The 27,618-nt window shown below is 39.6% G+C and overlaps 1 long non-coding RNA gene across 2 annotated transcripts; it reads right to left on the minus strand.

Annotated features, from left to right (window-relative positions):
• Positions 1-2,508: 2,508 nt before the first annotated feature.
• LOC122203602 lies at positions 2,509-23,464 on the minus strand. Of its 2 annotated transcripts, XR_006195264.1 has the most exons (7): positions 23,033-23,464; positions 19,313-19,392; positions 17,241-17,301; positions 13,125-13,244; positions 12,316-12,456; positions 10,619-10,738; positions 2,509-2,653 (listed from the first exon to the last, which is right to left on the minus strand). It is a non-coding gene; the product is annotated as an uncharacterized LOC122203602 (long non-coding RNA). The 2 variants fall into 2 exon arrangements; XR_006195265.1 differs by lacking the exon at positions 10,619-10,738.
• Between the last annotated feature and the right edge of the window lie 4,154 nt (positions 23,465-27,618).

The following is a 27,618-nucleotide window of genomic DNA, read 5'->3' on the forward strand; positions in this document are numbered from 1 at the left end:
ACGTGTCAGTCCTACCTCAGATTAAATTATTGCAACAATGGAGTCCTAGGCCCTGTGATCTGTAACAAGGCTGAGTTTCCCGTAGAATATGAAAAAAACATTTCACTGCGAACATCAAAGAAAAGATCATCTTTTCTTTCTCTTCATCTTAGATATTTTAAAGTTTCCAAATGTTGCATTTGAATTGAAGATTTCTAGACAGTCATTACTGTCAAGTTGAGACAAGCCTTAGAGGAAAACATTCAAACTTATTTCAGTGTGATTTGGGGGCTAACATTTACTGGAGGCTTACTATGAAAAAAGTATTTTCCAGGGCATCGAAACTCTGAAACACATGTATGTTTGTTATGCCCGTTTTAGAGATGAGGAAGCTGAGCATTAGAAATGGAATGATTAGGGGTGCCTGGGTGGCTCAGTCAGTTGAGCGTCCAACCTCAGCCCAGGTCATGATCTTGGAGTTCGTGACTTTGAGCTCACGACTGGCTCGGTGCTGACAGCTCAGAGCCTGGAGCCTGCTTCAGATTCTCTGTCTCCCTCTCTCTGCTCCTCCCCTGCTCACTCTGTCTCTCAAAAATAAATATTTTTAAAAAAAAATTTTTTTTAATAGAATGACTTAGGGGCACCTGGGTGGCTCAGTCTGTTAAACATCCATCCAACTTCTGCTCAGGTCATGATCTCGAGGTTCATGAGTTCAAGCCCACATTGGGCTCGGTGCTAAAAATAGCTCAGAGCCTGAAGCTGCTTCAGATTCTGTGTCTCCCTCGCGCTCTACCCCATCCCTGCTGGCACTCGGTCTCCGTCTCTCAAAAATAAATAAAAAATGTTTTAAAAAAAATTTTTTAAACATAGAATGACTTCGATCTCATGCAGATAAGACAATACGAGTAGACCACGGTTGTTCAGCTACTAACTGGCAGTGCTGCGATTTGTAGGCAAATATTCTGATTTCCTGAGGTCCTTTTCCTGACCACTCTGTTGCATTTCCATCTTCATCTGTGTCTATTTTCCTACCATAAATTCATTATCAAAAATAAATAAATAAATAGATAGATAAATGAATTCACCATCAAACTGTTGTCTAACTTGCCATTCTTTGGCTGCTGTACCCATCTTTGTTTATATGATGATCTAAAAGCTTCCGTCTAAGTGTCATCTCTTCCTCAAAGATAATAGAGTCAGGATTGCAATCATCGGTAGGTAACAGAGAACCCAGCCAACACTGGCATATAGAACAATGGCTAAAGGTAGAGGATTGAGTAGCACACTGCCTGAGGTCAAGTCCAACTTCTGCACTCACTGAGTATCTTGGGTACATTTTTCAACCTTTCTGTGGTTCAGTGTGCTCATCTGAAAGCTGGAATAACAATGGTGCTCACTTTTTTAAGCTCTTAAGAGGATTAACTATAAATTCAAGTCAACCTCTGAGAAAATGCTAATAAAATAAGTTGCCATTGTATAGTTTCTCACATGGGGGTAGACAGCTCCGGTGGTACGGCCACATCACCATGCCATCGAGGACCCAGATTCCTCCTGTCTTTACTGCTCATGCTCAGCCTTACAAAACATAAGTGGCACCCTCTGCATTCCGGGCAGAAAGAAAGGAAAGGCGCCAGATCAGATGACTTCTTCTTGTGGACTTTTGGATTTTATTTGGGAAGGGCGGGCCCCCTAAATGACTTCCTCCTATAGCCTGTCAGTAAAAATGGTGTTATATGGCCAGCCCTCACTTCCATGGTGGCTGGGAATTTTAGCTTTGCGTTTTCCAGGCTCTCTGGTGGAGGAAGGCAGGGTAGACTGTTTGGGAATGGTTGTTGAGTGGACTGACCCCTAATACCACCCAAAAGTCCCAGCTCATGCCCCACCTGCACATCTATCCTAATTAACAACTTCAAGGACATGACTTATACTATTCCTTTGGAATTATTTTATGGTTCTTTCTGCCTGGGAACCGTACTTTTATATGGCTGGTTTTACCTGAGCCTTCAGGTTCCAGTTACCGCCTTCTCTGTGGAAAACAATTCTCTAACCACCCCAATAAATACAGGTCTCTCCTCTTATCTTTTTAGGTAGCACGTTGCTTGTTTCCTTCAAAATGCTTTATTCATTTGGCAAGGTTAGAGGGATGATATTCTTTATACGCCCAATAAGCAGAGTTTTCTCCTTGCCTTTTCTCCTTGCCACACCACTACAAACCCTACTAAGAGGGCAGAACGGTGTCACCTCAGAGAGGAGGAAGATATACTGTGAAAATTCATGTCAAAGAGAACAGGAGGTGGAGAGCCAACCCCTTCCTGCCACAGCTCTGCTCTGAGAGCAGAGACGCCCCAAATTTAACATGGCACTAATCTAAGTGGGTCAGCCATAGTCACTGAGTAGCTACCCAGGAAAGTACTTCAATTTTGTTGAGGGAGTGAATGAATGAATGAATGAATGAATTGTTTTGAATAACAAATTTTGACAGGATGTGAATATCCCATATTTTATTGGGTTTGAGAGCTTGAGCTCACTACAGTATAACTATGACATGATGTTTTGTTTCCTCAAAAGATGACGACTCCTTCAGGGCAAAGATTGTGTTTTTCTTCTTTGCATCTTCTTTGGGGGCCCCCACCGGGCTACTCCATGGGTCTTTGTTAGCTGATTGAACAAGGGGCTGAAGATAAAAAATAACAGAATTAGAACGCAACAAACGATGGTAGATTCCAAAGTTACCTGTATTTTTTCCTCAGCAGAAAAGAGAGATCCTAGTTGATGGTGTCTGTTCACTCTAGGTTTCGGTGCTACTTTAATATAGAAGAATGGTCATGAAGGTACTAAGATTCCCAGAGGACAACTAAGATAAGGAAATCAGTATTGAACCTTAAGAAATAAGGCTTTGTGCGTAGATAACGGCTTATGTCATATGCAACCTCACCAGGGAATCCAATTGGGTGTCTTGAAATCTTGATTAAATTTCCAGGTTTCATTCTGTTCCCCTAACCATCGATTGACCTGGAATTTTTTAAACTGTTGGCTTGACAGAAGCTGGGAATCTCTTATTCTTGTCAAATACTCTCATTTTTGTCAAATTATGTGGACATTTTCAGCTTCCAGAATAACGCTGGTGCTCCCTTGCTCTCCTTGTCCTCTGTTCATTCAAACAGCTCCATTAGGCCCTGTGGCACACAGAAGCTCTGCATCTAATGCCACCCCTTGCTGGCAGGGTGACCCCTGGGCACGTGCACCTCCACCATCCTAGGTTTCTGGGTTTTTTTTTTTTTAATGTTTATTTTTATTTTGAGAGAGAAACAGAGAGAGTGTGAGTAAGGGGAGGGGCAGAGAGGTGGGGGGGGCGAGAGGGGGAGAGACAGAGAGAGAGAGAGAGAGAGAGAGAGAATCCCAAGCAGTCTCCACACAGTCAGCACAGAGCCCAATGTGGGGTTCGATCCCACAAACCACGACGTCATGACCTGAGCCAGAATCAAGCCGAATCAACCGACTGAGCCACCCAGGAACCCCAATCCTAGGTTTCTATTTAGATAAAAGGACCAACAATATCCGCCTTAACTGACTCATGAAAGTATCAGGCGAATGAAGTGAGATTCACGTGAAAACTTTATATAGTGTAAAGTGGTATACAGATGAAAATTATTGTATCTTATAAATGGTATCATGAGCCTATATCTCATTTCCTTTTTATAGGAAAAGATATTGAGAGCAGAAAGGCCAACAAATTTATCAGTGCTTTGGGTCAAAGCTGTTATATCAAACTCACACTTTTACTTTTGCCTCTTCCCGAAAGCCCCAAATAATGATAACCATAATCGACATAGGCAAAAGGGAAAGAAAATGGGATTAAGCCACAAAGACAATAAATGGGAGAACAAGCAATGGCAACTAAATTTTGAAAGTGGGGCAGCAGGAAGAAGGCCGGCGACTTAGCCAGCAGGACAAGGGAAAACAAATCGTAAGCTGGCATTTGAGAAACCCAAGAACCACCCCAATCTGTACCACTAAAGACCCAATGGCTTCAGGAAGTGGGGTAAAGTGGGCTGCAAACAGAAGGATTGGTTAAGTTGGTTTAAATGGAGCTGACAGCCACCTACCCACATCATCCTTTCCTCATGTAGCCAGCTGATCTGCTCTGGCTAAAGGCTAGAGGTTAATGCTCTGGCAAAGTCATGACAGTCAGTAGCTGCACTGCTTGGGGACATCAGGTACAGCTAAGGGTGGGAATTACCATGTTGAAGACAGAGCTTATGAGGCAGTGTAGGGCATGAATTTTGAAACCCATTTTTCCCATTCAGCTTCCAGAACATGGACAACCAGGCTTTTACTCTCCAGATAGAAGGTGGGAAGATTCTTTGAGGACTCTGACCAGACCAAGAGATAATTCCTGGGGTTATTCTGACTTTGGGGTTCCCACAATGAAACCATACAGTAGCTAACTAAAGGTGACAAGCTTCACCCACATTCTTGGAACTTCCTGTCAGCTTCATAACCCCCCTTCTTTTTCTTTTGCCAGTTTAGAGCTCTACTGAGGTACAGTTTGCAATCATAAAATAATGCCCCACTTTTATTTATTTATTTTTCCCCCAGGATTTATGCGGTTCATTTCACTGTCAGTCTTACAAGTAAGTCACTGAGGTTGGACAAAGCCAGGGGATAATAACTTAAATCCCAAGCACTTTCATCCAGTGACAACCCAATTAGCAAGACCCTGTTGCTGAGCCGAGGGCTGTGGAGGCCACCCCAGGACCCACAGCACATGTACTGATGTTAAAAATCCTTTCCCAGAGGCACTAAGGGGGAATCAAATGCCCCACTTTTTTTTTTTTTGGCTGAAAATAACTAAAAGTTATTTAAATATTAAGGTAAAAAAAAAAAAAAACGTGAGGAAGATTCATGAGATTTAGTTTGGCCAGTCTACGGCCATACCACCTGAACGCGCCCGATCTCGTCTGATCTCGGAAGCTAAGCCGGGTCGGGCCTGGTTAGTACTTGGATGGGAGATTTAGTTTGGCCAAGTCATCCAGATGATGCTGCAGAGCCGTTTTCAGGTTTCGTGATGGAAGGGGGTAGGGGGAAGAGTTTCCACCACGCAACAAAGGAGCACATTTGTTACAAGGCTGAGACTGCCCCCCACCCCCACCCCCACTGCAGCTAAAGGCCCGCAAAGCAGTGAATCGAATGCCTGCTTTTAAATATGAGCAGAGAACCAGAGACTACCAGAAAGCTGAGGAAAATCTCTAATATGAAACATCATATTAACAGAAAACAATAATAAACAGAAAACACCAACACCAGTTATCGGAGAAAGACATGAAAACTTAAAAAGAAGCTACTGCTAACATTCTTAGAGCAATGAGATAGAGCCTCTTTCAAGTAAGAACAGGATGCTACTGTATAAAAGGAATATCCAGAGGACAAAAATGAATTCCTGGAAATTAAAACTACAATAGCCGAAATTAAAGATTCAATAAGAAGGATGGGAAATAAAGCTGATGAACTCACTTGTGAAAGGAGAACAGATTTAATTCCTATGGAAGAACGACAGAAAGACAAAGAGATGAAACAAAGGAAATGTATTAGGTGAGGAACATTTATCATCCAGAAAATGAAGTTCCAAAGGGAAAGGAAAGAGAAAACTGTGGGAAAGAAATCCTCAGCAAATAAAGCCAGAAAGTTTCTCAGAAATGAAGGACACAGCTCTCCAGATTCAAAGAGCCCTTTGAGTGCCAAGCATAATGGAGGAAAATAGACCTAGACCAAGGTACATGGTGGTGCAATTCCAGAACAGTGAGACAAAGGACAGATACCACAAGCTTCCAGAGAAGGAAAAAATGGCTTCAGGAAATGGATTGTGAAACAGAATGACTTCAACCTCTCAGTAAGCACTCAGAAGGCTAGAAAACAATAGAACAAAGCTTTCAAAATTCTGCAAGGGAATTATTTCCTGTCTGGAATTGCGTTCCTGGCCATACTACAATGAAGTGTGAGGGTGAAATTAAAACTTGTTCAAATATGCAAAGTTTCAGAACAATAAACTCCTTCTAAGGAAACTACTGACAGCAAACCAAGCATCAAAAGAGCATAGCATTTGAGATACACGAGATTCAACACAAGAAAGAGAATTCTCAGGATTATAATGCAGGGCGATCTCAGGATGACAGCTGTGAGGAAGACCAAGGAAGACTGGATGGAGTCAGCAGGTCCGTAAGAGGTGTCTCCAAGAAGATGAAATTAATAGAATACTTTAATGTATTTAAACATACTGAGAGGAGATTTAGATATTGGTAGCTAGGGTTTGGAATAAACTAGCGGTAGAAATTAGATGATCAGAACAATAAACACTTATCTGACCAAAATGAGGACATGAGTGTGTTGAGAGAATGGGAGCACAGAAGGGTAGTGGTCCCACCGTGTAGGGGTAAAGGGGTGGTGGTTGTGAGAGGTAATGATGACAGAGAGCTGAATGTTTATCTTCCAAGGTGGACAATCAATAGCAAAGTCTTAAATTAGCAGTATGTAAACATGATATTTAGATATGTGAAGATCAATATCAAAAGAAATGGCCAAGAGTTGAACGCAATTGCCCCTAAGAATAGGAAGTGTGTGTGTGTGTGTGTGTGTGTGTGTGTGTGTGTTGTCATAATGTGCTCATCATTACAGATTTTGTGCATATGGAACTATAACAGAACTATAAACTCAATTCCTTAAAAAGTCAGCTAAATTGCCGAACTATATTTTTGTTATAGGGGAAAACATTATAGTTTCTCAACCGTAATTTGCTCTTGTTCATTGGAATATACAATTTGCCCCATTTCTAAGCATTTGAGACACTGAATTTACAAATGGGCAGTGGCCAGACCAAATATAAAAACAGAACTCTGACCCACAACCTGCAGCAGCCAGTCTAGGAAACCAACCCGTGACCTACAGTAACCAGCCCAGGGAGCCAACCTGCTATAATTCAGCCTTGTAGAAAATCAGACTGTTACCCCATATAACAATTGGCTCCAAATGGCCAGAACTTGGTTCATAACTGACAGCTGTTCTAGTTTTTATTCCTGCTTCCAACTAGGACCAACCAGTGAAAGCCAAATTCGCACTCCTAACCAATCACAAAGGATGCCTCTCTTCTAGTTAGTCTGCTTACGGCTCCCCCATGCCATGATTCTCCAAGCAGGGCAAACCTGAAGCCATGCCTTCTTCCCACCATAAAGCTTTCCCTGTCCTCTACCCGCCTTTGCGTCCTGGGCAAACACAAGTGACGGTACATGCCACTCTTGCTACAGCAAGATCTTAATAAATACCCTTTATTCTCATTTGGTTGGTCTTCATTTGTTTCCACGCACTATTTTGAGGCATTGCAAATTTTCAAAGATTGAAAAGCATTTCATTTGTCAGGAATTGATGCCAGCTTGACACTGGCCTTAGCAACATGTTTCTGATATGTCTTTTCAGGCAAGGGAAACAAAGACAAACTAGTGGGACTATACCAAAATAAAAAGCACAACAAAGGAAACCATTAACAAAATAAAAAGGTAACCTACTGAATGGGAGAAGATATTTGTAAATGATGTATCTGATAAGGGGTTAGTATCCAAAATATATAAATAACACCAAAAAAACCACTAATAATCTGGTTGAAAATGGGTAGAGGATCTGAATAGACTTTTTTTTCCAAAGAAGATATACAAATGCCAAAAGATACATGAAAAGATGCTCAATATCACTAGTCATCAGAGAAATGCAGATCGAAACCACAATGAGATATCACCTTATACCTGTCAGAATGGCTGGAATCAAAAAGACAAGAAATAACAAGGGTTGGAGAGGATGTGGAGAAAAAGGAACCCTCAGGCACCATTGGTGGGAATGTAGATTAATACAGCCACTGTGAAAAAACAGTATGGAGATTCCTCAAAAAATTAAAAACAGAAATACCATATAATCCAGTATTTCCACTACTGGGTGTTTATCCGAAGAAAATGAAAACTCTAACTCAAAAAGATATAGGGGTGCCTGGGTGGCTAAGTCGGTTAAGCATCCGACTTTGGCTCAGGTCATGATCTCACAGTCTGTGAGTTCGAGCCCCGCGTCGGGCTCTGCGCTGACGGCTCAGAGCCTGGAGCCTGCTTTGGATTCTGGGTCTCCCTCTCTCTCTGCTCCTCCCCTGCTCATGCTCTGTCTCTCTCTGTCTCAAAAATAAATAAAAACATTAAAAAAAAAAGATATATACACCCTTATGTTTACTGCAGCATTTTTTAAAATAGCCGAGATATGGAAGCAACACAAGTATCCACTGACAGAAGAGTAGATAAAGAAGATGTGGTGTATATATACACTATGGAATATTACTCAGCCATAAAAAAAAATGAGAGCTTGTCATTTGGGACAACATGAAGAACCTAGAGGGTATTATGCTAAGTGAAATAAGTCAGACAGAGAAGGACAAAGAGCATATGATTTCACTTATATGTGGAATCTAAAAAATAAACAAAGAGAAACAGACTCATAAATACAGAGAACAAACTGGTGGTTGGTTGCCAGAGGGGCAGGCGTGGTGCCAGAGGGGATGGGTAAAACGGGAAGGGGACTAAGAGACACAAACTTCCAATAATAAAATAAGTAAGTTGTGGAGATGAAAAGTACAGCCTAGGAAATATAATAAATTGAGGGCGGATGATGGTGACGCTTGTGGTGGGCATGGAATGACATGTGGAGTTGTTGGGTCACTGTGTTGTGCACTTGAAGCTAATGTGACATTGTGTGTCAACTACACTTCGATATTAATTAACCAATTAATGAATAATCCTAGGAAAAACAGTAAATCTCTGCTGTATCCTAAACACCTATAACGAGTATTCCATCAGTATGTATTGAATTAAATAAATTAAAAAATAAAGGGTCATTGTATCAATGAAAAAAAAAAAAAGAATGTCAGCTAAACCTACAATCCAAGTTCAAAAAGTCTTAACTTTTTGACAAGTTCTTACATTTATTCACTCATATATTGTACTCTGTCTCCACATGTCAAGAACTGCACTGTGTGTTATGTGTTCTGGAAGATACAAATTAGATAAGTTGAGTATGTCCCTTAATTGGATTTAGTAATTTTCGAGTTTCTTACATTCAGATAAAGTTATCTCAGGTTTGGATAAGCCACTTTAAATTGTATTTATGCTTTGGAGCAAATGAACATAATTTTAAAGAGCAAGTTGCCAAAAACAGAGATCAAGTTAGTGTCACACTGTTATACTTTCTTATTTTACTTTTTTTTTTTTCTTAAATTGCCCAATGTAAAATTTCTGACTGAACTGTCCTGGCAGTGTGTCTAAAGTGTGCTTTTTAAATTTTAACCCCCTTGAAGAAATCTTCTCTTATGTTTACTAATATAAATATAAATGTTAAGTGTATTTCATTTACACACATTATCCTCTTTGTGCTTTAGAATTGAATTCCAGATGTCCTATTAAGGGGCACATATATGATTATGGAAAATTATTCTATTGAAAGTAACAGTAGTTTTTATAATGATGTAAATCTGAGAAAGCAAAAGAAATTGAGGTTGGAAAACAGATGTAGTCACTAAAAAACTGTGTGCACATGGTAAACTGGTTTTTAGCAAGATTCAAATAATGCAATCAGTGGGAATTTGACTAGTCCGTGGAGTTGTCAAAGGCATGTGGGATGTACGAATAATAGCTAGAAATTTGTTGTGGACACGAGGCTATTAAGCTTGTCTCCTGCTGCATTCAATATGGTAGTAAAAACTATTATTAAATAACTGATTTTATAGCAACTGTTAAAATTATTTGGCCAAAGTATAAATTAAAGTTTATGACGGATGCAAATGTATGTCTTAAGATGTAAAATACTAATTTAGGTTCCTTTCCCATTTTAAAATAACCACTCAGACGAAAGAACAGTGATTACCAAAATAAGAGCAAATTAATAAGGCTGCCAGGAAGGCTTCACAAAAGTCTGAAACAGTAAATGTGACTTTGCTTTTCAAACACAGAATCCCACAATTATCAAGGATCTCTTCCCTAGCTGAGTGCATATAACTCACATCAGCAGTAATGGGGTTGACACATGTGAAATCCTGAGGACCAACTAAAGGTCACAAATGATAGATCTGATCCCCCAGACCCTTCTGTGCCACATGCAGATGTGTAGAGGGTTGGTGGACACCCACCACATATGAAAAGGTGGAACTGATTTGGGCCGCCTGGGTGGCTCAGTTGGTTGAGCTTCGGCTCAGGTCATGATCTTGCAGTTGGTGAGTTCCAGCCCCGCTTCGGGCTCTGTGCTGACAGCTCAGAGCCTGGAGCCTGCTTTGGATTCTGTGTCCCCCCTCCTCTCTCTGCCCCTCCCCCGCTCAAGCTCTCTCTCACTCTCAAAAATAAAATAAACATTTTAAAAAAATGAAAAAGAAAAAAAAACAACTGTAACTGATTAACCAAATGGTGTTGGTTAACCTTTTAGCCTTTGTTTATACCTAAGCAGTGCCTGAAATAAAACTTGCCCATTTACAAAAGACAAAGTTCTTTAGCAAATGAAAGGTCTCACTGAATGTGACATTCTATGTATCACTGAAGCTTTCCGGAAATGACAGATTCTCAGGCCCCACCTTGTATTTTCAGTCTCCAGGGCTGCTTGCTGGATGTGGAATTTTCTGAAGTTCCTCGTGAGTAGAGGCTTGGGGGTCCGGGCAGGGTGTGAGAAATTGTAGCAATCCCCTGGAATCTAACTTGGTATTTGGCAAAAAGTAAACACATTATGTATATTTAAGGAGAGATCCATTGTAAGGAATATTTTTAAGTACATGTACGGTTCAGGAAGCGAAAATTCTTAGGAGCATAAAGGAAGTTGGAAGATACTCCGGAAGTCCTAGAATCTGAGTTTTAATAATTAATCTGTCTGATTGTTGCCTGGGAGAGGTTTGAAAAGATTCGTGAAGGCTCTCACCTCACTACTGAATCCAAATTTCTGAGAACGGGGCCTGGAAACCCGTATAGTTTAAAATTTTGAAAACACACTTTAAGATTTGAGAATTCTAATTTTTCTCACTAAACGTCCTTGTTCTTTCAGTACTGCCTCAGATGGCATGGTTTCCTGCCATTCATCAGCAGGTCACTGTTTTTTTGGACCGAACATCGTTTACTTGAGTCTCACTGCAAGTACAGTGACCACTTTGGAGATGAGGTCAAAGGTCGTTCCTGCAGGCCTGGACTCTGCTGATCTGTCCAAGAACCATGATTCCGTTAACTCTTGTAACTTTTTCACATTTTTGGCTCATGTCGATCAAGAAATTAACCAAAATTAAGTTGTTTGTTTGCTTGCTTTTTAAGAAAGTGCTGTTAGTCCATAGTTTCCTCATCTTGGGTTTGTGAAGCTAAATGTTAATCTACAATAGAGGCCACTTCAAATTGGTTTCATTAGATTTAGTTCAAGATCCAGCTTGTCGGTTTCATTTTGGATTCGGTCATTCAATATATAATCTTTGTTTCTCCCAGTTCATGTTGTTAGGATGTCCTTGGAACCACAGTAGAGGGGACGGCCATCTTGCCAGCGCAACCCAATGAAAATCCCCTAGCAGCGTGCCAGAATGAATTGGAGGTCAACCAATCACCCAGGGACAGCACGACCTGACACGAAAAAGGCCCACCTGGACCTAAACCCGGAACCGCTGCAGCTTAAAAACCCCACCCCACCACACCTGGGGGCGACTTCCCTGACTCTTCTCTCTCTCTCTTTCCCTGAGTCACAGAACCTCGCCTGAGGCCTTAGTTCCCAAATAAAGCCTTTGACTGCTAAAATTTTTTAGCCTCTGACTCCTATCTTTACCCTGCCTTACGCCTGACCCTAACACATGTCACACTTGAACTTGACAAATATACCATTCTAGCCTGATTTAAGGTATTAATAAACACATCAAATGAAAAACAGCCTAGCGACCCCCCTCTGGATAAACATTGGTGGTGAGCCCCCTTAATCTAGTTTTCACCTGGTCACAAACCTACCACACGTCTACCTGCCTAGCCCAGATTTCTCCATCTTGTCAATAGAAATGCTGGAGGAAACTTTTTAAAGGCCATCTTCTAAAAATTAAATCTTGAAAGCTACATTGCTTCACATTATTCCAAATCTCTGTCCCTGCAACATATATTGTACTGTATATGCTCAGAATATTTTATATCACAAATATTCATTGTCAATAGGTAGAACAAATACAAAAGATAAATTAAGTCGTCGATGGATAATTTTTTAATTTTTTAAAAATGATCTTCTTATCCTATAGAACTTTACCAGTGTGAAATTACTTACGATTCTTTTTTCTAAACTTTCACCAACGTACACGGTCTCCTCTCACGACAAGATTCTAGCTGGTCTAAAGGTTACGGTGTCTGACAGTAATTCACTGAGGTACCACATTTCAATTGCTTCGGCACATTTCAATTAGGAAGCCTTTGAAGTGAGAAAGGAAAAGAAATCGAGTGGGAGTCAGGTGATGTGGAAAGAAAAACAGCATGAAAGGAGAGAATAAGAAGCATTTTTGAACAATGGAAAAAGTAAAAAAAAACAAAAACAAAACCCGACAGCACTCAGGGACAACTTGATTCTACCTTCCGCTCAGAGTCAGTGTTCCTAAAAGGCACGCACATGTATTCCAAAATATTGGGTTTAAGTAGAAATTTTCCAATCCCCTGTGATTATGAAATGGGCCTAATGCGAGATATTTTTCTGGAAGATACACTTTAATAGTGGAGATGTAATTTATGCTAGTCCTTCTCTAGGCAAAATTTTAAAAAATCTGGCTTAAGCAGGGGCGCCTGGGTGGCTCAGTCGGTTAAGCGTCCGACTTCAGCTCAGGTCACGATCTCGCAGTCCGTGAGTTCGAGCCCCGCGTCGGGCTCTGGGCTGATGGCTCGGAGCCTGGAGCCTGTTTCCGATTCTGTGTCTCCCTCTCTCTCTGCCCCTCCCCCGTTCATGCTCTGTCTCTCTCTCTGTCTCAAAAATAAATAAACGTTAAAAAAAAAATTAAAAAAAAAAATCTGGCTTAAGCAAAAAGGGAATTTACTAGCTCAAATAACTTGTTGTCGAGAGGCTGGCCTACCTGAGATCCTGAGAGATACCTGAAAGTATATCGTTAGGTCCCCAATCCTTCTGTATTGGGCTCCACTTTCTCCTTCTGGTCCTTCTCAGGCAGGTATTCCCTTGGTGGCAATATGTCTGCAGGATCATACACTCAGCGCCTGAGTCCAGAATAAAAATGACGTTTCCTTTCATTACTTCTGCCCAGCTGTAGTAGGCTGAACAATGGCCACCCAAAGATAAAAGGTCCTAATTCCTGAGACCAGGAAATACTATTTTATAATGGAAAAAAAGTCTTTGCAGATATGATTATGTTAAAATTTCCTGGGGCGCCTGGGTGGCTCAGTCAGTTGAGCGTCTGACTTGGGCTCAGGTCATGATCTCACAGTTCGTGGGTTCGAGCCCAGCATCAGGCTCTGTACTGACCGCTTGCTCAGAGCCTGGAGCCTGCTTCAGATTCTGTGTCTCCTCCTTTCTCTGCCCCTCCCCCGCTCACGCGCTGTCTCACTCTGTTTCTCAAAAATAAATAAATGTAAAAAAAAAATTTTTTTTAAATCAATAAAATTTCTTTCTTTTTTTTTTTTTGAGAGAGAGAGTGCGCGCGCACACACACACACACACACACACGCAAGCAAGTGGGGGAGGAGCAGAGAGAGAGGGAAAGAGAGCATCCCAAGAAGGCTCCACGCTCAGTGTGGAGCCTGATGCCAGGCTCAATACCATGACTGTGAGATCATGACCTGAGCTGAAATCAAGACATGGATACTTAACCAACTGAGCCACCCAGGTGTCCCACGAATCTTGACGTGGGAAATTATCCTGAATTTTCCAGGTGCACTTTAAATGTAATCACAAGTGTCCTTATAAGAAGAAGGTAGAGGGAGACTTTGCACACACAGAAGAGGAAAAGTAATGTGACCATGGAGGTAGAAATGGAGGTGATGTGACCACACGTCTAGAAATGTCGGCAGCCTCCAGAAGCTGGAAGAGGCAAGGAGCAGATTCTCCCCTAGAGCCTCCAGAGAGAGCATTGCTCAGCTGACACCTTAATTTTGGCCTTAGTGAGATAGATTTCAGAGGAACTGTGAGTGAGTTTTCTGTTGTTTTCACTAGGTTTGTGGGAATCCTTTAGAGCGGATGCAGGAAACTGATACAACAGGTTCACTTTGATTTGACCATCCTGAGTCACACGACAAACGGAGCCAATCACTGAGAATGGACAAGTCAGTCTGGGTCATCCCTTTTGTTCTTAGAACATGGGCAAACGAACTCCAAGTGCAGGAGGAGGGGAAGACTGCTCAAAAGCAAAGCATATCTGCAAATAGACACTGGTTGGGGAAAGGAGGCCAAAAACAGCAGATATCCATTTCGTGTTTGAAAAGAGAAGACAGAAGGAGGTGCAAATTAATATTTATATGAAAGGCTATTATAACAGTGCCCTTGAACTTGTTTTGTTGCTGTGATTATGTTGTTAAGCAGCATACAATCACAGATACACTTAGTTGAACAGACATCACTTCCTAAGAGCAGATTTGTTTTTCCTGCCAATCACTGGACCTTCTCCAGCTCCAACATATCTTTTTTGGAAGAGATGTGCATTACGATCACACATATTATACTCCATATAGAAAAATACTATGATATTAAGATTAACATTTATTTGCTTTCAAATATTCCTTCAGATTGTGTCTAAAAAACTGTATCAACAGTGTTTGCTAGAGTAGGAGCTTGTTCCAGAGTATGTGGTGTGAAGTCTATGATACTTTGCACACCTCTTTGGGGATTAAAACTGACAGGCCTGTGAAGACAGTTCAAGGATGGCTGGGCTTCTTATTAGCTCTCTGACCTTGGCTACATGACTTACACTGTCCTAATCCCAATTTCTTTATATGTAAAATGAGAATACATAATTGTGCAGGATCTATTTTGAGAATTATTTTTAAAATAATGTGTGAAAGCATCTAACAGGGTGCACAGCACGAAGTAAGATGCTAACAGAGTCTGATAAATCTGTAACCTGAGCAGCACAGTTTAGGTCACTATTCCCATAATTTGTCCTTCCTCACCCAGACTGAAGCTCTCCCAATGACTCATTTCAGCTTCAAAAGATCTACCTCTCATTTCCATTTGGCTTGGCAAGTGGATTCATAGGAGAGCCTGATGTCAAGTGCACCTTTAGACATTTTACCATATTTCCACCTTTTTGAAACTTTGTAAAATTTAAGGTAAGATCAGTTTCAGTGCTGAACCATGCAGAGCTCTGCCAGCTTATTTATTCCCAAACTGTTTTCAACGCTAACGAAATTTCTTTGCTAGGACGGAATATCAGTCTCCCCAACGTGAGATGGCTCATTTGCCTTTCTTTTGCAACAGCCAGATTTTATTTTGAAGGTTTAAATTAACTGAATCTATTAATTTTCCCTTAGCCTTTTCATTATTTACTCTCAAAAACTCTTGTGGATAAGTCAGGCATAATTTCCCTTTATGTAATTTTGCTGGAGGGCAGAGGAAAACTGGCATTGTTTGATCCATAGGGAAGAGATGTCCTCACCTAGGGCACAGATTAGCCCCTGCGTTCATTTGTTCCTCTGCCTGTGAGCCAGTGTCTCCCCTAGTGAGCAATACTATGGCAACTCTGAATTTGCCTTTGGGCCATTTGGGGAAATTGTGGCCAGCTTGGGCAAGTTTGGGGGTTCATATTACTACATCTTTGCCCAGGAAATTTTAGCAATTAATTGCCAGGCCCTCATAAGCATTTGATTGCCAAGCACTGTTAGCTGATGAATATCTGTTTGTATTCAGAGCCGTCATTTCAAACATAAACCATATCTAAAATGACTACATTTTACTGGGCTTTAGGGACTTGGGGAGACAGAGGTGGAATACAGAAAGAAGACTTTTATAGACATAATTTAAATGTTTGCTAAAATTCAAATAATGGAAGCTAGAAACTCCTTAATGAGAAATGTTATCTACCTAGTATTTATAATTTGCACCTGTTGAGTATCATGATGTTTCAACTGTGAATACCATGCATTCTGGAAATAAATAGGCCAGCACCCCAAATTTTACAAGTAACGGGATTGTGAGCAATTTTCTTTTTTTTTTATGAGCAGTTTTCAATTTCTTCTTTTTCCCTAAGCATAGTCCCTAACATTTTCATATTTAACAAATATATTCACAATATGAAAACCAGGCATACCTCATTTCTTGTGCTTTGCCTTTCTATGCTTTGCAGATATTGTGTTTTTTACAGACTGAAGGCTTGTGGGAACCCTGCCTCCAGCAAGTCTGTTTGCAGCATTTTTTTGCCCGGATAGCATTTGCTCGCTTTGTGTGTCTGTGTCACGTTTTGGTAGTTCTCATACCTCAAACTTTTTCATCATTATTATATTTGTTGTGGGTGATCTGTGAGCAGTGATTATGGCTTACTGAGAGCTCAGGTTATGGTTTGCACTTTTAACAATAAAGTATTATAAAGTTTTATATTCATACAATAAATGCAATTGTCCCTTACTTAACTAACATTTGCAGCATTTATTTTTTTGGTGGGAGGGGAGACACTACCTTAGAAATTTATACCCATTTTCCCAATCATCTTTTTTTTTTTTTTTTTCATCGTTTGGCCAACAGGCCATCCTTTTGACTCACTTCCAGTCCTCACCAAAAACTGTTGTATTCTAGTACCCAGATGGAAGGCTTATATCAATGGGAAGCAAGAATGATGTTAACTAAAAGAACACCAATTTACATTTTCACTTGGCTCTTCTAAGAGTCTGACTTTACTGCTAAGAGCCCAGTTGAGACTGAGATGAAAGAGCCCTTTGAATGGTGAGGAATTAATATCATGGACATAGAGACATTCCAACTGTAGCCCAAAGTGTCTGGAATTCACAAGTGAATGTGAGTTTGAGAGGGTAGAATATTCACAAGTATGTTATCTCTAAGGTTAAATAATACAAATATGGTTCAAAGGGGAAAAGGGCAGGGCAAAACTCCCTTAGATAAAAAGGGATTCTGTAAATCACTGTGAATGATTGTAAAATATGGGAACTTAGGATTTAACAAAGCAATTGCCATGGTTAAGTCTGTTTCCAGTGAATAAGTGATACACTCATACGGTTACCAAGTAAGCAAGCCAAGTAGAAGGACAGTACCATTTCCATGGAGGGATCTTGGGGTTGTTGCCTTCTTAGCTGGGTAGAAAAATTCCAAGCCCTAGAAGAGAAGATATCCAATGTCTTCTGAATGTCAGCCAGTGTCATCTGAGACCATGATAAGAAGGACAAGATTAGCCAGTGGCAAGCACAGATAAGAAACCATCCACAGTAATTAAAGTTAGCAGATAAAACAGGCTTTGTTACTTGAAGGCACAATAGACCAAAATGACAATTTTTTTTTCTTTTTATTTATTTAAAAAAATTTTTTTAAGTTTATTCATTTTTGAGAGAGACAGAGAGACAGAGCACGAGCAGGGGAGGGGCAGAGAGGGAGGGAGACACAGAATCTGAAGCAGGCTCCAGGTTCTGAGCTGTCAGCACAGAGCCCGATGCGGGGCTCAAACCCACAAACTGTGAGATCATGAACTGAGCTGAAGTCAGATGCTTAACTGACTGAGCCACCCATGTGTCCCCAAAGTGACAATTGTTTATATCCTATTGCTCTAAAGTCTTCCAGTATATGTAATGACTGAGCAGAAAGGAAAACTTTTTTTATGTTTAAGTTTATATATTTTTGACAGAGAGAGAGACAGAGACAGAGAGAGAGAGAAAGGCAGAGACAGAATCCCAAGCAGGCTCCACACTATCAGGGCAGAGCCCAATTCGGGGCTTGAACTCACAAACCATGAGATCATGACCTGAGCTGAAATCAACAGTCAGAACCTTAACCAACTGAGCCACCCAGGTGCCCTGAAAGGTTCTGAGCAAAAATGGAAACTCAAACTGATTGGAGAGTTTATTTTCTGTTTAGTCATGATGAGAAAAATAAATTTCTATTAAACGTATTGATCAAAGTTTGATGATTATAAAATTTACTCTGCCTTGGTGTGTGAGTATTTTTTTTAATGTTTTCCCACTTTTATTCCAATAAATTAATATAAATGAGTATACATATTTATATCATTATTTTCATAGAGTTACATACATAAAGAAAGATCACAGATACATCATGTACATTATTCTTGCTTATTCTTACCTGTCCACACCTGAAAAACCTTAGTCAGTGATCTTTGTAACCAAAGCCTGACTCCATCATTCACCCAAAGGGAGTCTGGGCCACATATCAGAAATGGAGTGTAGTTAATCTTCCTGGTTTTATCAGTGTGGTCTCTAAGCTAGCAAGCCCCTTAGGAAGGGATCTAAGTAATTCATTCTCTGTGATCTTTTTAATCAAAACTAAAAGACTTAGACTTGAAGAGAACGGCGTAGAATTTTTAACCCACTTTGGCCATTTTTTTACATTGTTCTTACATCCTTTATATTCTGACTCAGAATCTATTCCTTTCCATTCGATTGGGCTGCAAACCAGTAGACCTCTAATGTGAAATAAGAGTTCATCTCAGCATGGAGATAAAGCTCCAAGCGTGGCATGGTTCCAAAGAGAAACTTCTATTCAGTTTAAATATCAAAAGAGACTAAACTTGGCTTCCACATATACCACATCTATAAAAGACACACTTCCATATTAAGTCATCTTTTGTAATTTTAGGTGAAATTCTTTGTTACCGAAATAGGCTCAGAGTTCTAAGACTGGCCTTACAGAGGGCCTTTGTTTCTTCCCAGGAGCTGAGTCTATAACCCATATGGGTGCCCTTGACTTCAGAATGATGCCTCCTTTAGGATGCACACACTGTCAAGGCCTGTTCTGGCCATGGGTAACAGGGAGGACCACTAATCTACCACCTATAGATGTACTTAATCATGCTTCAGGTTTTTCGTTTTTCCCTGTCCACACTTCTTTACCTCCTGTTCTTTTCTCCCTTTGTCCAACTGGCTAGGAGTAAGTCTTTACATAGTAGGCATACCTAAATTAGGCCTCATTTCCAGGAATGCTTATAACCAACCCTCTACTACTGAGTGGTCTTCTTACCATATGGTTTCTTCATAGAGACAGAGCTGTTATCTTTTTAAAACTGTAAAAACACTATCATCAAAATAAATAGATAAATAGATAAATAAATAAATAAATAAATAAATAAATAAATAAAATCAGAGGGGTTTCCTCTTACCTTATTGAATGTTATCACTTTTTGGAGGTGATTGTGTCCATTTGCTCCTTTCTTTTTCGTTCCTACAATATGTGCAAATACTGGGAAGACACATACAAATAAGAGTAACACAGGTTGAAAAGTGATATGAAAAGGGCATGACCAAGCGAAAGGAAGGAGAATTTAAATTAGCAGAGGGAAGACAGAATTGATGAGAAAACCAAAAAACCAAAAGGGGTCACTTGAGGTAGGCCTTAACAAATGGATAGGGATATTTAAGTCACCATCTGTCTTTGTATTTTTCTGATGTCAGTGTTGGAAACCTAAACGGGGTGTGTGTGTGTGTGTGTGTGTGTGTGTGTGTGTGTGTGTGTGTATCAGGGTATAAACGGTCAGACTTTAAATTCAAAAGCTGAACTGTGTTGTTCTTTCATCTCCCCAACTCCACAATAACCTCAAAAACGAGCTGCCTTATAGGCCCCAGGGGAGGCACACTGGATTTGAAGCCCCTCATAAAGTCCTATTCTCATAATTTTCTCCCTTTTTGACTTGTCTCTCAGCTTCCTGGAAAAGCCCTATTCACAGGGTGTTGCCGTTATTTTACCTGACACAGAACCCCAAGAGCAATTTTCAAAAATAACCATCAGTAATTGTCTAATATCACCTCTACTTGAGGCTGTGATACTTCACAGTTGGGGCAGACAAGAGGTGGCAAAAAAGTGAAAAGGCCGTTCTGGGGAATGAGATGTCCAAAGGGGCTTTGAACACACACAGGGGTAGGGCTGTGAGCATGTCTAGCAAAGATCTGAGAGAATGGTAGTCTCTAGCCTGTGGTTCTTGAGGCTTTGCATAAGCAGAAGAACAAGGCTAAGGCAGACTGGTGGAGGTGTTCCCAAAAGACACACACACACACACAGAGCCCCTCCTGAAACGGTGGAAAATCTGTTGGTGTAAACCAATTGTTTCAAGCCAATTGGCTGAGAAAGTCTCTGACCAACATCACCTCAGCACTAAACTAATTGAGCAGAGATTTCAGTGGCTGTGCCTCACAAGGAATACATAATTAGTCCAGGAAAGTCATTAAACAAACAAGTAGAAAAAACAACAATGACAAGTACAACAAAAAACACTTTGTAACAACACGAAATTCTGCTGGGAGTGGGGGGGATAGCTTATTTCCAGAGTTACCAGATTATAGTATATAAAATGTGCAGGTGTTGATAAAAAATTATAAAACAGGAAAAGAAACAGGAAGGTGTGGCTGTACATAGAAAATAAAGCAGTCAACAGGACTGCCCCTGAGAGGGCCTAGATGTTGGCCTTACTAGACAAAGACTTTAAATCAGTTACAGTAAGTATGTTCAAAGAACTAAAGGAAACAAAATCTAAAGAATTAAAGTAATGTGTGACAACTACATGTCAGTACATAGAGAATAACAATACAAAGAAATTATCAAAAGAACCAAATAGAAACCCTGGAGTTTAAAAATACAACAAATAAAATTAAAAATTCATTAGAGGGTTTCTACAGCAAATTTGAACTGGAAGAAGAATCAGTGAACCTGAAGATATGTCTATTGATATTGTACAGTCTGAGGGACAGAGAGAAAATAGAAGGCAGAAAAGTTAACAGAGCTTCAGAGACCTGTGATACAGCAAGAAATGTACTACAATGCATAATAAGAATCTCTGAAAGAGAAGAAAGAGAAAGGGGGCAGAAAGAATATTTGAAGAAATAATCGCTGAAAATTTCCAAAGTTTGATTTAAAAGCCAACCTTCACATCAATAAAGCTCAGTAAATTCAGACTTGATAAATTCAAGGAGCTCTATACATAGATACCTGGTCAAATTGTTGAAAGACAAAGACAAACGTGAGAATCTCGAAAAGAGCAAGAGAAAAATGACTCATAATGTACGACGGATCCTCAATACGATTAAGGGCTCTCTTCTCATCAGAAACTATAGAAACCAGAAAGCCCTTGGAAAATATATTTATGTGCTGATAGAAAAAGATTGTCAATGCAGTCTTATATCCAGCAACACTATGCATCAAAAATGAAGGTGAAATTAACATATCTTCAGACAAACAAAAACCGAAAATTTGCTGCTAGTAGACAACTTCCTGCCCTGCAAGAAATAATAAAGGATGCCATACAGGCTGAAGTGGAAAGGCACTCAACATTTATTTGAATCCACACGAAGAAATAAAGAGCGTGAGTAAGTGTAATTGTACAGGTAAATATAAGAGGCAATATAGTGTATTTTTTGTAACTCTTTTCTTCTATCTGATTCAAAAAACAACTCCATAAACAATATTTACAAAATTGTGTTGCTGGATTTATAATGCATAAAGATGTAATTTATATGCCAATTATAGCACAAAGGAAGGGAAAAGGAATACAGATATATTTGAGCCAGTTTCTCTCAATTTTATTGAAACTGAGTTAGTGTTAAAACTAACTTGATTTAAGTTAACATCGAACTTATGGCATAAAGTCAAAACAGTGCTTTAAGAGAAATTTATAGCTGTAAACACCTATATTTGAAACAAAAGAAAGACTTCAAATCAATGACCTAAGTTTTCACCTTAAGAAACTGGAAAAAGAAGAAAAAACTATACCCAAAACAAATACAAGGAAGAAAATAATAAAGATTAGCACAGAAATGAATGAAATAGAATGTGGAAGAATAATTGTGAAAATCAACAAATCAATAGTTACTTTTTTGAAAAGATCAATAAAATTGACAAACCTTTATCAAGACTGACAAAAAAAAAAGGAAGGAAGGAAGGAAGAAGAAAAGAAAGAAAGAAAGAAAGAAAGAAAGAAAGAAAGAAAGAAAGAAAGACTTAAACTACCAAAATTAGTAATGAAAAAAGGGACATCACTGCTGTCCTTACAGAATTAAAAAGGGTTATAAGAAGGGGTGCCTGGGTGGCTCAGTTAGTTAAGCATCCAGCTCTTGGTTTCAACTCAGGTCATGATCTCACAGTTTGTGAGTTCAAGCCCCACATTCAGCTCCACACTGACAGTGCAGAGCCTGCTTGGGATTCTCTCTCTCCCTCTCTCTCTGCCCGTCACCCGCTCATGCTTTCTGTCTCTCTCTCAAAATAAATAAATAAACTTTAATTTTTTGGGGAAAAAAAAAGGTTTTTTGTGTGTTTTTTTTTTAATTCTAGGAACTATGGGGTGGGTGACAGTGGATGACACACATGGAAACAGCATGGACAGAAAACTGCATGATGATGGGGGGCCCTCCTCTACACACACACACATATACACATTTATGTAGCATAAGGCTCAGAAGCTTGATTCAACATGGGGGTTGCTCCAGACTATTTGAGGTAGAGCCCGTGCTAGATAGGGCTGATGCTTCTATTAGAGTATATGAGAAAATAAAGAATTATATTATTTCTTCCACATTTGAGACCCACACATATTCCATTATTTTAACAAATGAAAATTCCAAACAATAAAGTCAATATCACTCATAATGATAACACCTAGAGTGATAGCTACCATCACTGTTATAGAATATCTACTTCCAGGCTTTGTCTGTTCATGTATTGTGTGTAGAAATCTCAGATATGCAAGAAATGCAATTTATTTTCCATAATTCACTTTAATTTTTATTTCTCATTCTACTGGCAGCAGAAACTAATCTCAGTCAATTCATGATTTTTCCCTGCCCTAGGATTGCATCTAAAAGTCCAGGGAGCTTGCATAGAATTATACTCCTACCTGCCAGGTTCTCAATTGTTGGTCCTTGTAGGAATCATGACGACAAAGTCTCTCCCGGTCTGGCTTCTCCCTCAGGAAACTTGGGCAGGTTGCCTGTGATGTTCTGGGGTTTTCGAGACCTGTTATGGTCCAAGGTCTTTCACCACAACTATGTCCCACCAGGGATAAGGGAAATTATGCTTCTTGATTTATACTAGAACTTGGCCCAGATTCACCATGTAGATATTTCTTCTTTTGTTTATTGGGCAAGTAAAAATTTGGGCCCTATCTAGCTCTCCCAGGTTTGGCCTGATTTGGGGACACAGGTTCCCTGTGAAGTCAGATCTCCAAACCTGTCTACGAGTTTTGTCATAAAACATCATTTCATTGTATGGAAGAAGCATAATTTGTAACCATTTTCATGTATATTTATATCATTATTTTTTTACTTTACATTCATATATGTTCATTTGACTATATTTGTAGTGAAAGCTTTATCCATAGCTGCTGTTATTTCTTTTTTTTAAATATATATTTTTAAGATTTTTTATCTTTTAAGTAATCTCTACACCCAATATGGGGCTTGAACTCAAGACCCTGAGATCAAGAGTCACACATTCTACTGACTGAGACAGCCAGGTGCCCCTCCATTGTTATTTCTTTCAGAGAAATTCCTGTAATGACAATTTATGTGTTAAAGACTATACATATTTGGGGGCTTTTCTATATGTTGCCAAATCACACTCCAGAAATTTACCTTTCAGCAGCAGTGTATGAGAATCCCCACTTCCCCACAAGGTAGAAGATTTAGCAATAAATTAGTTACACAAGTCATATCCTTATTATATATTTGTGTGCAATTTCTGTCGGCTATTTATGATTCTATAAGCTAAAAAATACACTTTGATAATTTTTTAAATAACCAGTAGAAAACTACTAACATAGTTCAGGGTTGGAAATGAGTTTTGTTTTTTTTTAATGGCTAAAATGCGAGGTTGTTCATGAAACCTGTGGCTAAGAGGTCACTTCTTGGCAGGGCTTCGACAAGGTTACTGAGCAGCCCTCCTCCTCCATTCATTGAGATAGAATTTATTGAAAATAGAAAAGGTCCATAGCAACAATAATTACTGTTGGCTTTGGTAAGCAGAATGGCCCTCCAGAGAAGTTCACACCCTGGATGTGAATGTGTTACATTCAAAGGGACTTTGCATATATAATGCAGATTATGAACCCTAAGATGGTGTGGACCATTTCCTGAATTATCCTGGTAACAGGAAGTCGGAGAGACTCCAAGTATGAGAAGGATGACTGCCCAGTTGTTGGTTCCTATATGTAGAAGGCCATAAGCAAGGATCAGAGACGGATATCTAGGAGCTAAGGGAAATCTCCAGCTGGCCGTGAGAAAGAAAGTGAAAACCTCACTCTACATCTGTAAGGAACTGGATTCTGGCAACAACCTGAATGGGTTTATAAGTTTACAAGATTCTTTTCTGAGCTTCCACATGAGATCCTAGCCAGCTGATACTTTGATTTTCACCTGTACTTCTAACCTACATAATTGTAAGGTACTATATGTGTGTTATATTAAAATACTAAATTTGTGATATTGGTTACTGTTGTGGTAGAAAACTAACACATAGGCTGGATAAATAGATGAAAGAATATACATAAATGCATACAAATGAATGAATGAATAAATGAAACAAATGTCGTGGATTCCCAGATGCATTTTACTTCCAAAGTCCTTTGAATCATTCCTTTCACTCTGCAGATCCATGTCAAAGTTTTGTCCCATCAGTGGCTTCCAAGAGGGGACAATTATTTCTGACCTGTTATGATAAGATTTATTATAATTTTTAGTGTGTAGTAAGTATTTTGTGCTTGTGATTTCTCATAATTATCATTTGAAGAATGTGAGCATTTCCCATCCAGTATACAAACCATTTCTAGTCTCACCCAGTGAATTCAGAATTAAGCACCTGCATACATTCATTTTTTTTTTCCCCAACAGGTATTTACTAGATTCCTGTTCTAAGTATAATTTTCTGCTAGGCTCTGAAGCCATTACAAAAGAAATATAGATAGCTTCCAAATGAAAAAGTGACTTATGTTCTAGAAGTCTATTTCTAAGGACTTTGACACTCAGAACATATTTCCACATAGAAACTATTCTAAAAACATTGATTCTGCACCTAAATCAGCCTACAAAAGCTCATTCAACTCAAAAGTTACTTGAACTAAACCTAAAAGAATTTAGCTGGTATTTATTTTTTCCATGGGGGGAAAAAGTTTCAATTCTTCAGTTTGTAACGTTAGGAGCCCAACATTCTTCCCAGAAGAACTGACTCTGTCAGCAGTGATATTGTGCATCACAAGTTCTATTGAATAATTCACTTATAAAAATCTTTGTTATATGTTTGCACCATCTTATTTTGTTTTGTTTGTTTTAGTTTTCTGTATCTACATAACCAGTTATCCTCATGTTGGATCATCTTGTTCTCTCTTCCATGTCCACTATCTTCTCTCTAGTTGCTTTTATTACCTCCAGGTTCTGTAATTATCATTGTTAATTCTGACTATCTATACATCTGACACCTTAGATATTTCATTTCCTAGAAATTCTAAATGAGAAATAAATGACAACTGGTGCTACTGAGAGGTCAGTGCTCAGACACAGATTCCAAGTTTCCTTTACTTTTCATGTATTATCATTGGTTAAGGTGGTGATACTCATCAGAAATTATCTGTGATAAGACATCCCAAACATGCCAAGCAATGTTTTCCTACTTGGAGACAAGTCATGTATGTGTACCTGGACATTCCAATAGGTAGGTTGATACATAACCTACAAAATGTGGTATATAGAGAGAGGTGATATGGTATAGACAGAGATATCAGTTACATACAAAACTTGTGGAACGGACAATAAATATTTTAGGAGTTAAGAAAATAACTTAACTTTTAGGAGTTAAGAAAATCAAGCTTGTGCTTGATTCAACCACTCAACAATCCCCAAATGTATGGAAAATATCTTTGCCTATAATTTTATCTCTTCCTATAGACTGCTTTTCCCCATCTTTGCCATCCCCATATATATAAATCTTACCTGCCTCTATGACCCAACATATATGCACACTTTCTAGGAAGCATTCTCTGACAGCCCCATCTTGAGGTATTCCTCTCATTTCCCCTGGCAACTCATCACTACTTTTCTTACCATGTAGTGGAATGCAAATGGATAGGTGTGTTCAGAAAACTGCAAGGATGGACTGTAAAAACAATTTTTTAAGCAAATTATGAAGTAAGTTGGGATTTCTATAAAAGAAGCAGGGAGAACACTTTAGATGTGATGAAGGTGGTAAGAGAAGATGTTGAACAAAGGCATTGAGGCTGGAAGTCAGAGGGATGGCTTTCTGGGAACAGAGGATTCCTACTGAAAATGGCAGGAGGTAAAATGTTCAAAAGTAGTTGGGGAGCAGATGGTGTGGGGCCTTTCACAATGCCTCAGGGATGAAGAGCTTGGACTTCATCCTGAAAGCAATAGGAAGTCATCAAGTGCACTGTTAAAGTAGGCATTTAGGAAGATTAATTTGACAGTGGTATGTAAGATAGAGGCAGGGAACTTATTAAAAAGATATTTTAGCAATATGAAAGTAGCAGGTACAAATTCTAAAGGTCTTAGTCAAGTGTGCAACAACAAAAACAAAACCCACAACTGTCTTCATTTTCTATCATTCATTTTAATTTCTGGAGCTCAGCTCCATTTTTCTTGCTGGATGAAATTTACTCGAGTCACTTCCAGGTAAAACAAGTCTTATTCTGTGTTTTTTTTTTTCAGGGTGTTTAACTCCATCATTTCAAGATAGGGTGAAAGGAGTGGGAAGGTAGACAAAAGAGATGTTCCATTTAACTTTCTCCACACTGTGGTGAAGCCTGTTCACAATTTCACTCATCTTGTGGTCCTCTACATAGGCATGGGACAGACACTGGGAGCAGAGACTGTCCACACAGAATCTTCCTTCTGAGATGTGCCCTTATTCAGATGGTGAGGACCTTTGCAGGTCCCTGTCTTAGACGATCTCAGTGTTCAGAACGAGAGGGCCATGGGAGATTTCCGATGCCATCCACACCACTCCAGCTCGTGACACTAGGTAGACTGTCTCCGGCTAGCATCTAAATGCATCCATGTTACCATTTTCACCTGGCAGGTTCTTCTTAATGATGGCGGCATGCGAGGAGGAAGAGGGGAATTTGTCCCCACTCTTACTATCTGCTATCTCCCAGCCCTACTCCAACAGAACAACTTTCTTTGCATGGGTCCCCAAACATAAATAAGAGGATTGGCAGTGTCCTCTCTCAGGCCTCGTCGTGAGGGGGCAGAAGCAGGGCACCACTCTTAGACTTGTATTTATTTCTTTTTTTCTGGTAGCCCCTCCCTTGATTGCCTTCTTTTCCAGCTTGGAGATTCTTTCTTTAGACTAGGTGGGAAAGTCACACATGTGGATTGAATCTATCAGTATCACCTCTAAGGTTTTGAAATTAAGAATAATGACTTTCCACTTTTGCTGGTTCTGCGTTAAGCCCACAGTGGCAATGGGTGCTTGTCT

This window comes from Panthera leo, chromosome D3 (genome assembly GCF_018350215.1).
Source record: "Panthera leo isolate Ple1 chromosome D3, P.leo_Ple1_pat1.1, whole genome shotgun sequence".
NCBI classification, from domain to species: Eukaryota; Metazoa; Chordata; class Mammalia; order Carnivora; family Felidae; genus Panthera; species Panthera leo.